This window comes from Schistocerca serialis, chromosome 3 (genome assembly GCF_023864345.2).
Source record: "Schistocerca serialis cubense isolate TAMUIC-IGC-003099 chromosome 3, iqSchSeri2.2, whole genome shotgun sequence".
NCBI lineage: Eukaryota > Metazoa > Arthropoda > Insecta > Orthoptera > Acrididae > Schistocerca > Schistocerca serialis.
This window is the reverse complement of record NC_064640.1, coordinates 152,990,152-153,002,738: the sequence shown is the minus strand read 5'-3', so window position 1 is coordinate 153,002,738 and position 12,587 is coordinate 152,990,152.

Below are 12,587 nucleotides of genomic sequence, written 5' to 3'. Positions count from 1 at the left end.
TGTAGTACGTAAAGAAACATGAATGTTTTGGGTGGACCACTTTTTTCGCTTTGTGATTGATGGCGCTGTAATAGTCACAAACTTATGGCTCACAATTTTAGATGAACAGGTAGGTTTTTTAAATTAAAATACAGAACGTAGGTACGTTTGAACATTTTATTTCGGTTGTTCCAGTGTGATACATGTACTTTTGTCAACTTATCATTTCTGAGAACGCATGCTATTACAGCGTGATTACCTATAAATACCACATTAATGCAATAAATGCTCAAAACGATGTCCGTCAACCTCAATGCATTTGGCAATACGTGTAAGGACATTCCTCTCAACAGCGAGTAGTTCGCCTTCCGTAATGTTCGCACATTCATTGACAGTGCGCTGACGCGTGTTGTCAGGCGTTGTCGGTGGATCACGATAGCAAATATCCTTCAACTTTCTCCACAGAAAGATATCCGAGGCCGTCAGATCCGGTGAACGTGCGGCCAATCCACCTGTCATGAAATATGCTATTCAATACCGCTTCAACCGCATGCGAGCTATGTGCCGGACATCCATCATGTTGCAAGTACATCGCCATTCTGTCATGCAGTAAAACATCTTGTAGTAAAATCGGTAGAACATTACGTAGGAAATCAGCATACATTGCATCATTTTCATTGCCATGGATAAAATGAGGCCGATTATCCTTCCTCCCATTCTGCTGCACCATACATTACCCGCCAAGCTCGCTGATGTTCCACTTGTTGCGGCCATCGTGGATTTTCCGTTGCCCAATAGTGCATATTATGCCGGTTTACGTTACCGCTGTTGGTGAAAGACGCTTCGTCGCTAAATAGAGCTCATGCAAAAAATCTGTCATCGCCCCGTAATTTCTCTTGTGCCCAGTGGCAGAACTGTACACGACGTTCAAAGTCGTCGCCATGCGATTCCTGGTGCATAGAAATACGGTACGAGTGCAGTGGATGTTGATGTAGCATTCTCAACACCGACGTTTTGAGATTCCCGATTCTCGCGCAGTTTGTCTGCTACTGATGTGCGGATAAGCCGCGACAGCAGCTAAAACACCTACTTGGGCATCATCATTTGTTGCAGGTCGAGGTTGACGTTTCACAAGTGGCTGAACACTTCCTGTTTCCTTAAATAACGCAACTATCCAGCAAACTGTCCGGACACTTGGATGATGTTGTTCAAGATACCGAGCAGCATTCATAGCACACGCCCGTTGGGCATGTTGATCACAATAGCCATAAATCAACACGACATCGATCTTTTCCGCAAATGGTAAACGGTCCATTTTTGACACTGATAGTGTATCACGAAGCAAATACCGTACGCACTGGCGTCATGTTTGGTGATACCACGTACTTATACGTTTGTGACTAATACAGCGCCATCTATCACAAAGCGAAAAATGTGGTCCTAGTAAAACATTCATATTTCTTTACGTACTACACGAATATGTAATAAAAATGTGGGTTCCTATTTAAAAAAACGTAGTTGGTGTCCGTCTGACCTATGACAGCGCCATCTAACGGGCCAACCATAGCCCCATCTGGTTTCCTCCTTCAAGCTAGACGAGTTTCGTTCTTTGTAGTTTTTTCGTTTGATGCTTGTTTCATGAGATACTTGGCCCAGTCACTATCAATGGACCACCCTATACAGGGCGTTACAAAAAGTTACGGCCAAACTTTCAGGAAACATTCCTCACACACGAAGAAAGATAATATGTTGCGTAGACATGTATCCGGAAACGCTTACTTTCCATGTTAGAGCTCATTTTATTACCTCTCTTCAAATCACTTTAATCATGGAATGGAAACACACAGCAACAGAACGTACCAGCGTGACTTCAAACACTTTGTTACAGGAAATGTTCAAAATGTCCTCCGTTAGCGAGGATACATGCATCCACCCTCCGTCGCATGGAATCGCTGATGCGCTGATGCAGCCCTGGAGAATGGCGTATTGTATCACAGCCGTCCACAATACGAGCACGAAGAGTCTCTACATTTGGTACCGGGGTTGCGTAGACAAGAGCTTTCAAATGCCCCATTAATGAAAGAGGCCAGGACAGCGTGGAGGCCATGGAATTGGTCCGCCTCTACCAATCCATCGGTCACCGAATCTGTTGTTGGGAAGCGTACGAACACTTCGACTGAAATGTCCAGGAGCTCCATCGTGCATGAACCACATGTTGTGTCGTACTTGTAAAGGCACATGTTCTAGCAGCACAGGTAGTGTATCCCGTATGAAATCATAATAACGTGCTCCATTGAGCGTAGGTGGACGAAACTAAAATGAGCTCTAACAAGGAAATTAAGCGTTTCCGGACACATGTCCACATAAAATCATTTCTTTATTTGTGTGTGAGGAATTTCCTGAAAGGTTGGCCGTACCTTTTTGTAACACCCTGTATACACCTGGCGATCAAAAAGTCAGTATAAATTTGAAAACTGAATAAATCACGGAATAATGTTGATAGAGAATTACAAACGGACACACATGCTTGGAATGACACGGGGTTTAATTAGAGCCAAAAAAAAAAAAACAAAGTTCACAAAATGACCGACAGATGGGGCTGGAGAGCAAAACGTCAGTGACTGCGCATGACAATCGTGTGTAAGGGGAGCTGTAATGAGAGAGAATCAGATGCGCCAGCAGTCGCCGCATGTTTACGTTACCTGAAAAGGCGCTTTTAGTGAAGCTGTATTATCAGAATGGGGAATGGGCTATTTCAGCGTTACGATCCTATCGCCATAGGAAGGGGATTCGAATGGGTAAAGGTCCGTTGACAAATGCAGCTGTGGCGAGAATGATTTCAAAATTCGAAGCCACGGGTTGTTTAGACGATAGACTCCGTAGTGGCCGACCGAGCACAAGGCGTAATGCTGCTGAGACAGTTCAGGAAGAAATGGAGACTATAGCGGGTTCGTCTATGTACGGGGAAGTCAGCGCTCGTGCAGTCTCACGTCGCACCGGCATTCCATACACTACTGTTTGGTTGTTATTTAGGCGTACCCTCCGATGCTAGAAGTGCAAAATCCATCGGCACCATGAACTCTTACCTAGTTATTTAGTGAAGCGGAGGGCAATTGCGGTGTGGGCGTTTCAAAATATGGTGGAAGATGACGATTGGTTGAGTAACGTGTTGTGAACCGACGAAGCTCATTTCACGCTCCGAGAGTCTGCCAACGCACTCAACTGCAGAATCTGAGTTACCGAAAATCCTAGAACTGTCGTGGAAACTCCATTGCACGACGAGAAAGTCACGGTATGGGTCGGATTTACTACATCTACCGTTATCGGGCCTTTTTTCTTCGATGAAATGTGTGATTCTGGTTTTGTAACTGCTACCGTGACGGGTGAGAGGTACGCCGATGTGTTACAGAATCGCATCATCCCCAGCCTGGCTGATAAACACCTGCTGGGACGTACGATGTTTATGCAGGATGGCGCTCCACCTCATACTGCTAGACGCGTGAAAGATCTCTGGCGCGCGTCGTTTGGTGATGATCGTGTGTTCAGCCGCCACTTTCGTCATGCTTGGCATCCCAGATCCCCAGACCTCACTCCGTGCGATTATTGGCTTTTGGGTTTCCTGAAGTCGCAAGTGTATCGTGAATGACCGACATCTCTAGGGATGCTGAAAGACAACATCCGACGCCAATGCCTCACCATAACTCCGGACATGCTTTACAGTGCTGTTCACAACATTATTCCTCGACTACAGCTATGGCTGAGGAATGGTGGTGGACATATTGAGCATTTCCTGTAAAGAACATCATCTTTGCTTTGTCTTACTTTGTTATGCTAGTTATTGCTATTCTGATCAGATGAAGCGCCATCTGTCGGACATTTTTTGAACTTTAGTATTTTTTGGTTCTAATAAAACCCCATGTTATTCCAAGCATGTGTGTCAATTTGCACCTCTCTATCTACATTATTCTGTGATTCATTCAGTTTTCAAATTTATACTGACTTTTGATCACCCGGTATATATAAATGTGCATCTCACTGTATAGAAACTAGTAGGTTGCCTTGTCTCCCAACGTAACCGAAACTGTCCTGTTGATAAATCCTCGCCGGCCGAAGTGGCCGTGCGGTTAAAGGCGCTGCAGTCAGGAACCGCAAGACCGCTACGGTCGCAGGTTCGAATCCTGCCTCGGGCATGGATGTTTGTGATGTCCTTAGGTTAGTTAGGTTTAACTAGTTCTAAGTTCTAGGGGAATAATGACCTCAGCAGTTGAGTCCCATAGTGCTCAGAGCCATTTGATAAATCCTCTGTCCCTCAAACGTACTAAGTCTTTGACTAAACCTATCTCTCTGAATGCAGTTATGTGTTTACATCTATAGATTCTGGCATTTCAGTCAAATTCACGTGGTGTAGCGTGACTGAATGTTTTGTCCGCGTTTCATGGAAGTGACATATTTCGCTAATTATATGTTAGCTATTAAGCCAGTGTAGTGAAGCATTGACCCTGAAAGTAATGTATGACAACATATTAAAGAAAACGCAACTGATGCTAAGTGCATCGTATGCGACAGAAGTTCGAGAACTTCGGATAACAAATCCTTCAAATGTACGATCAGATCCCAAGTATATCGCACAAAACACAGTCATGGTAATGGGAGTGCCATTTTCTTGTGTTACCAACCTTAATTCCTTGAAAATATATCTGCACCTCTCGAATGGTGTAGCTGTCAATCACAAAATGAAACTTTTTACAGATGTTGGAAAATCTCAAGCGGATATAGGCGAAACTATATTTTAGTACTTGAGCATCATTGCAACGTTTGTCGTCTCTCGGTTCCTTGTTTTCAGTTTTTACGTCGTGTGACATAGGTGACTGACCTAGTGACCTAATCATCCTTATCAGTAGAGTTATCACTGACGTCGTTGCCGTTGTCCATGAAATCTCTGTTATCAGTGGAAAGCTGTTGCCCTCTTATCTCCAGGTAACCGTAATGCAGTATTAAAAAAATGTAATATGGCGGAAATAGTGCAATTGCGTTGGTGCGACATTTAAAAACCTTCCACAATATCCCCTATCTCCAGTGCAGTATTCCTTACCTCCCACCAGTGATAGTGCGGTACTGAAAATCGAAGTTGGAAGAAATAGCCAAATTCTGTTAATACAAAAAGCTTTCCTCCTTATATGGAACCAGAATACAGTTTTGTGCTATTATACCCCCTTTCCTTTATCCTCTTCGAAGTGTAGTGTTAGGAAATACCATGAGAAATTGGAAATAACCTGGGAAGCTTATAAAACCGTCTCTCCATCCCTTTCCCTCCTCCTTACTCCAATAATAGTACAGTAATAAACATCCCAAGACCAACTGTGTGCCTTACACCCCATTCACACAGCAACCAAACGGAGTGTAATAGAGAAATGGTGTCACATTACGTTACTTCAAATGCAGACGTCAACTTATGCCCCTTCCCCTTCCTTATCAACAACAAATGCAAGAGAAGAAGGAAACTGACGAATTGAATGCTCCCCCTCCTCTTTTTCCAAACAATCAGAGCATGTCATTGAAACGATGTGTAAAAATGGCGCAAGGTATGTAATAGAGATTACGCAACCTTCACTTGAAAGCTAAAGATCTGCAATAATTCTTTCATAATATGGTGGCATGTTACATTATTTACATACACACATACCTCTGACATAGTGTGAAACTGATGACTTTATCAAAGTTATGTACGTACATACCTTTGGCATAATACTGAATCAGCGATCCCAAAGTCAAAATGTTATGCATCATTTATGTATACACATATATCATTAGCTCTTACATCAAAAATATTGTTCACACCTGTGTTGTCCAGTAATCATTTCTTGTCTCACACACAATTGTGTCAGAATTACCTTCTTATTTTAATATATTACTTAGCAAGAAAAGGGAAAATAAAGAGTAATATTATTTTAATATATAAAAATTTCCACAGAGAACTATTAAATTTTATAGTATCACACTCAGTGGAACTATATAAATGTAATACACATTCAACATCATCCTCAACGCTTTTTGCGGCGTCGCCTACTGCAAACAGTAGCTTCTCACATTTTGAGTAGCTATCGGAAATAACACCGTTACACAACATAGATTTCACGGTTAAATCTACCTTAACGAAATCAAACGGTATTACGGGTAATCTGTGTACATTATGAATACTATATCTGTAATGTAACAATCGACCAGCTTCTGAAACATGAATGGCAACAGTTCTGTGTAGGAAATATACTCGTACTATCGTACACTTGAAATACAACAAAGTGTTCGGAATCAATAAAGCACCTACAGTGCAGCAATAATACTATTCGCTCATTTACTTCTGCAAAAGCTTTTGTATCTCCAACAACTTTGTACCAGGTGGTTATTATTCAAGGGCAGTGACTCATAGAGGTCCCGTGTGGGCTCTACTTATCGTATGGGAGTGACAAATGGTAGATATTCTAATGCTCTGATTGTGGAACCAATTTATGTTGGAAAAAAAAATTTGTTCCACTTTTGGATACCAGGTGCAACTCTGGCGCTGTGAGTGCAAGAAAGAGGTACAGAAATGTTTCCGTAAGTTCTTTATTAGGATCGCGACACTGACTGAAATGGTCAAACAAGTGAAAAACGCACCGTGTTGATTTTATTATTAACCACCTCTTATACAGTTTGTTCAATATCTGCACCAGAGACGCTGACGAGATGCTGTACAGCACTAGATTTGCATCTGGTGGCCAAAATTGAAGCTAGCTTTTCTCTAGTAGAATTCGATTCCACATAAACGTATTAGAATATCTATCAAGTTTCGCTATTATACCAGAATTAAAGCCCACACTGGACCTCTGTCTGTAGCTACATTTGTAATTATAACCACCGAGTATATGAGAGTTAAACACTCTTGCGAATAAAGCAGGGCTTCACAACAACAGGCTTCCTTCGGAGGTACAATATTAACATCTGTTATTCCAGCACTGTCATATACATTGTGAATAGAGACTAAGAATATATACGTACAAACAAATACATTTCAATAATTTCAAAATGGTCTTTGTCTGCGTTACTCTATCTTCCACAATATGCTACGTACAATTTATCTCCGTTGAGGATTTCGAGTTTAGTGAGACCGATGGTCGAGAATCTTGACGGTAGGTATCTCTTGCAATCCATCAGATGAATGAATACCGTTGCTCCAAATTTTGTGGTAAAGCGTTTTGCTCTCAATATCGCAAGGCACTGCTTCTTCTACAATGCCGATAGTCTCACTGTGAGTACATCACTCCGCAGACCCTTCAGGTTTTTTAACATGGAATCCCTGATTTCATATTTTACTGCAAGTAATTGATAAGCAAAATGGATAGATTCTTACGAGCAGCAGCGACTGCTGTACTTATACCTTTTGCGAAGACAGAGTCTGCGATGATTGCTCTCCAGCGGTTCAGCATCAATTATAAATGCCTGGTGTTTCTCAGCTGCAGGGCCCTGGAGTCACCGCCCTCCCCCCTCCCCCCCCCCACCCATAAAGATTCAGGAGCTGGTGCCTCAGCAGTGACAGGAGGTCGGCGGCGTCTTGGCAAGTGAAAAGATTATGCGCATCTGTTATCTGGCAGAGTGTCAAATAGAGCGCACACGTTTGCTTGACTCGCTCCACACTCAGCAGTACAGACTCCAATATTTTTTGTTGCTTCTGTCCCATCGAGAAATCAATAATGATGTAGAGTACTTCCGAATCTATTCTTGAATAGCTGTACTTTCATCAGACACCATAAACTCTTGGCAATAATAAATGCTTCACGAAAGTCTTCCTCAGTAGATATTATTTCATTGCATTCGAAGCCAGCAAGAAAACTAATAGCTCCATCAATTTATACGCATCGAAATGATCTGGCAATTTTTTTGGAGAATTCCTTGCTATTGTGAATGCCTTCATCTTATTCTTCTTCTTTTCCAGTGTAATCTTCATCTTCATAATTCCTCCTCCTCCTCATCTTCTTCTTCTTCATCTTCTTCTTCTTCTCCACCTTCTGCTTTCATAGCGTCTTCATCTGTCTCCTTTTGGCATGGCTGCCCTAATCTCTGAGAAGCGGGTTAAACTGCTTGCTTATTGGGCTGCATTGCCTTCCAGTCCTCTGATAAAACACGGTAAAATTTTTTAGAAACAGTTAGAATTGCCTTCTTTCCCATGCCGATATGCACGTCATCATCATCTCTCAATAATGATCCAACAGTTCTATCTAATGCAGCCTCAAGAACGTGCATATACTTATTACCTATGTTGGAATTTTCTTTAGGCGAGATAAGTTTGCTTATCACCACTGGTAGCCTCGAGAATTTTTAAGATCTAGTGCTGTGTAACTCGTTTTATGGGGTCTAATTTCGAAAAATGGGTAATACACTGACTGAAATAAAAATCGCAACACCAACAAAAATTAATGTAGAGTAATGAAATCCCGGGAATACATTTGTCTCGCTAGCATACTTTTGTTGTTAACATTGCAAGATCATATGATTCTCTAAACGCGAGATAAGCCATTGAAAATGTGAAATTCTGGCACTACAATAACCGGTGTAACCTTCAGAACGCTGAATGCAAGCATGCAAAGTTGCATGCGTTCTGTTGTGCGGGAGCTGGATATCAGTTTGTGAGATGGCGTTCAATGCCTATTGCACTTGGTCAGTCAATACAGCGACTGTTAATGCTGTTTGTGGATGACGTTGGAATTGTTATCCTATGACGTCCCATATATGATGGACTGGAGAAAGATCTACTGATCAAAAAGGCCAAGACAACATATTGACACTCTGTAGAGCATGTTAGGTTACAAAAGCAGTATGTGTGAGAACGTTACCCTGCTGGAAAACTGCCCCTGGACTGCTGTTAGAAATCGTAACCTAGACCAAAGCTCCAGATGTAGGTCCATTGTGTCTAACGTGCAAGTTGGTTGCAGGCCCTCAACTGGCCTACTTACAACCAAATGAAGGTCATCACTGGCACCGAGGCGGAACCAGGTTTCATCGGAAAACACGACAGACTTCCACCCTGCCCTCCAATGAGTTCTCATTTGACACAACTGAATTGGCAAGTGGCGGCCGTTTGGATCAGTGGAATGCACATTACACAGCGTCTAGCTCGAAGCTGTCCTAGAAGTAACCGATTTGTAACAGACCGTCGCGTCAATGTGGCGTCAACGTCTGTGCAGATTGCAGCTATACAACATGAAGATCTCGAAAAAAGGTTTTTGCGGTCGAGAGTGTTTGTAATCCAATTTCAAAGCAAGAGCCATGGGCTTCTGTTCACCACTTTTGCAGCAAGGCTAGATTTCCTTCGAATATTTCAACACCTGACTCTTAAGACTACTCTTCTGTCCAGTCTAATTGAGAGAGACATGTTGACAACTGCTGTCCTCAATCATAACAAGCAAACGTCTCATTATATAGCACTGCTCACAGCGTTAGGCATTAGGTGTTGCTGGGCCTTAAGCAGTATTCTAACACCAGATGGGTATTTGAGGGTTATAAATATTTACCTCCGTAATACAGGAGAGTTCTTGGAAATGTAAGATCTGAATCGGTATAGCTACTGCAACGTCGCGCGAACAACGAAACTCGCAGTCGCAACGACTTCCAGCGTGTCGTGCTCGTCAAACGACGCCTTTCGCAGTGGTACGGTTGCAGTGTGTGGCTTACAGTCATTTAATAGCAGTTTAAACAAATGATCAGCCAGGTGATTGTGAATATTGATTCGGCTTCAGACAGCAAGGAATGATACAGCAGCGGAATTTCATAGACAGATAAATGAACTGTATTCCCCCAATGCGATGTGTGACAGATAATTGCATTATTTGGTGCAAGGTTTCAAAGACGGACGGGAAACAACCATGATTGACCGCGATCAGGCCGACCATCAGTGATTTCAGAAGACTTTATCGAAGCCTTGGGCAAAAAGATTCTTGAAGACTGTCAATTCACAAGATGAACTTTAACAATGGAATTTCCGAATGTGCATAGAACTTTGCACAAAGTGGCCTCTGTAAAGCTGCAGTTTTGCAAATTATACCCACGTTTGGTTATCAGATTTCTTACTGAGAAATGGAATATGGAAGGAATGACGTCTAATTTATCATTAGGAAGGCGATCAAATTTTAGAGAAATTGTCAAAGGGGATGAGCCTTGGGTTTTTCACATGACCCCAGAGTCTAAACTTGTCAGTGGAATGGCGTCACACTAAGCGTAATGAAAAAGATAGACCTCAGCAAGATTACACTAGAAACAAAAAAGTTGAGTCTTCTTCCCACAAGTTTTTGCTAAGACTTATTTCCCGCCGGCCGAGGTGGCCGAGCGGTTCTAGGCGCTACATCTGGAACTGCGCGACCGCCACGGTTTCAGGTTAGAACCTGCCTCGGGCATGAATGCGTGTGATGTCATTAGGTTAGTTAGTTTTAAGTAGTTCTAACTTCTAGGGGAATGATGACTTCAGAAGTTAAGTCCCATAGTGCTCAGAGCCATTTGAACCATTTGAAGTTGTTTCCAGACTGTATAAACTTCCAGTGTATCTCTCTTTAGAAGCGTAGTAGGTGTTCTGTGTTAAATTTCTTTCTAAAAATTACGCATTCAAAAACCGGTTTTTTTAAACATCAACATTTGACTGTATTATCTCGACAAGGGCAATGTTGACTCAGTAAAAAATGTCTGGAGAGGATTCCCTCCAATTTTCTTGTGAATTAGAGCCAGTATTCTAAGAAAATGTTTGAAGAGGATTCTTCAAAATTTATTGCGAAACGGAGCCTGCACATCAGCAGTCTTTAAAGAAAAGTAGGCGGGGTGTGGGTATGGCGAATTCCCGGTGAACATAATCTGCCAGCATGTGTAGTGCCATCAGGAAAATTCAGAGGCGGTGGTGTTATGGTGTGGTGGTGTTTTTCATGGAGGGGCTTGCACCCCCTATCACAGCACAGGCCTGCATGGATGTTTTAAGCACCTTCTCTCTTCCCACTGTTGAAGAGAAATTCGGGGCTGACGATTGCATCTTTCAGCACGATCGAGCAAATGTTCATAGTGCACGGCCTGTGGCGGAGTGGTTACACGACATTAACATCCCTGTAATGGGCTGGCCTCCACAGAGTCCGGACCTGAATCCTATAGAACACCTTTGGGATGTTTTGGAACGTCGATTTCGCGCCATGCTTCACAATCAGACATCGATACCTCTCCTCAGTGCAGCACTCCGTGAAGAATGGGCTGCGATTCATCAAGAAACCTTCCAGCACCTGATTGAACGTATGCCTGCAAGAGTAGAAGCTGTGATCAGTGCTAAGTGTGGACCATCACCATATTGAATGCCAGCATTATCGATAGAGGGCGCCACGAATTTGTAAGTCATCCTTAGCGTGGTGTCTGGATACATTTGATCACATAATATATCTCTGGAATTGGTAGCCCCAGAATCGTAAATGATCTGTTGCCAGATTTTCGTAAATACCTCATCTCGAACTATTTTTTCTTTCTGTACTTAGCATCAGTTAAAACAGGAAGTTTCCGGTCACCTGTAGCAAAATGAATAATCTCAGTATGTTGCTGGAATGAGAATTGGGATAAATAGTTTTCGCTTCTTGTGGTCTTTATTTAAGCGCTGCAGTTACACAGAAGCCCCTAACAGATATTGACAGTAAGATTGCACCCAGCCTACTGGTACATAATCTCATTACATGTTAGTCAATTAACACAACGATATTCATTTACTATTGAATTACAGTATTTTTCGTAAGTAATTCAGCTGAGGGCAGAGAGTGGTAACAGTTTTTGGCAGAATCTTCTGCACAATGGCCATCGGCTACCGTGTCCTAGTGGTCGGCTTATACTGAGTAACAAAATTCATGGTGTAACGGTGCCACTGACCGCCTTAAACGGCAATCGATGTTAACATTAGATCTCTGTGAGGAATTATTAAGTAGTTGTGACCGTGAGATAACCTAATAGAAAGACGGCCGCTGTGGTCGAGCGGCTCTAGGCGCTTCAGTCCGGAACCGCGTGACTGCTACGGTCGCACGTTCGAATCCTGCCTCGGGCATGGATGTGTGTAATGTCCTTAGATTAGTTAGATTTAAATAGTTCTAAGTTCTAGGGGACTGATGACCTCAGATGTTAAGTCCCATAGTGCTTAGAGCCATTTGAACTATTTGAAACTAATGGAAACAGAACAATCAAACTTGGATTCTTTTCCCAAACACCCCAGCAGAGTATAACAAATAGTAAACGGTGGGTCTGGAACAGACGTTCTCCCAGTACAAAACCAAGTTGTAACGTTACATATTAAAACCTGTCGCCAGCCTAATTAGGCATTCTTGTGTCAAGCAAAATGATAAAGCAGAAGGCAGTGATAAGGCTAACCTAACTTTCCTTGACACACACACTAAACTCATTCCTTATATCTGATCATACTACAACACAGTAACCTAGCCTTGCCGATAAATGTGCTACTAACAGACAAATGGCCAATGAGATAGTAAACGCCAAGAAATGCATCTCAACAACACGCACCTTAAATGAACTAGGTGCAGCAGTTTATAAAACCAATTACCGATACACGTGAA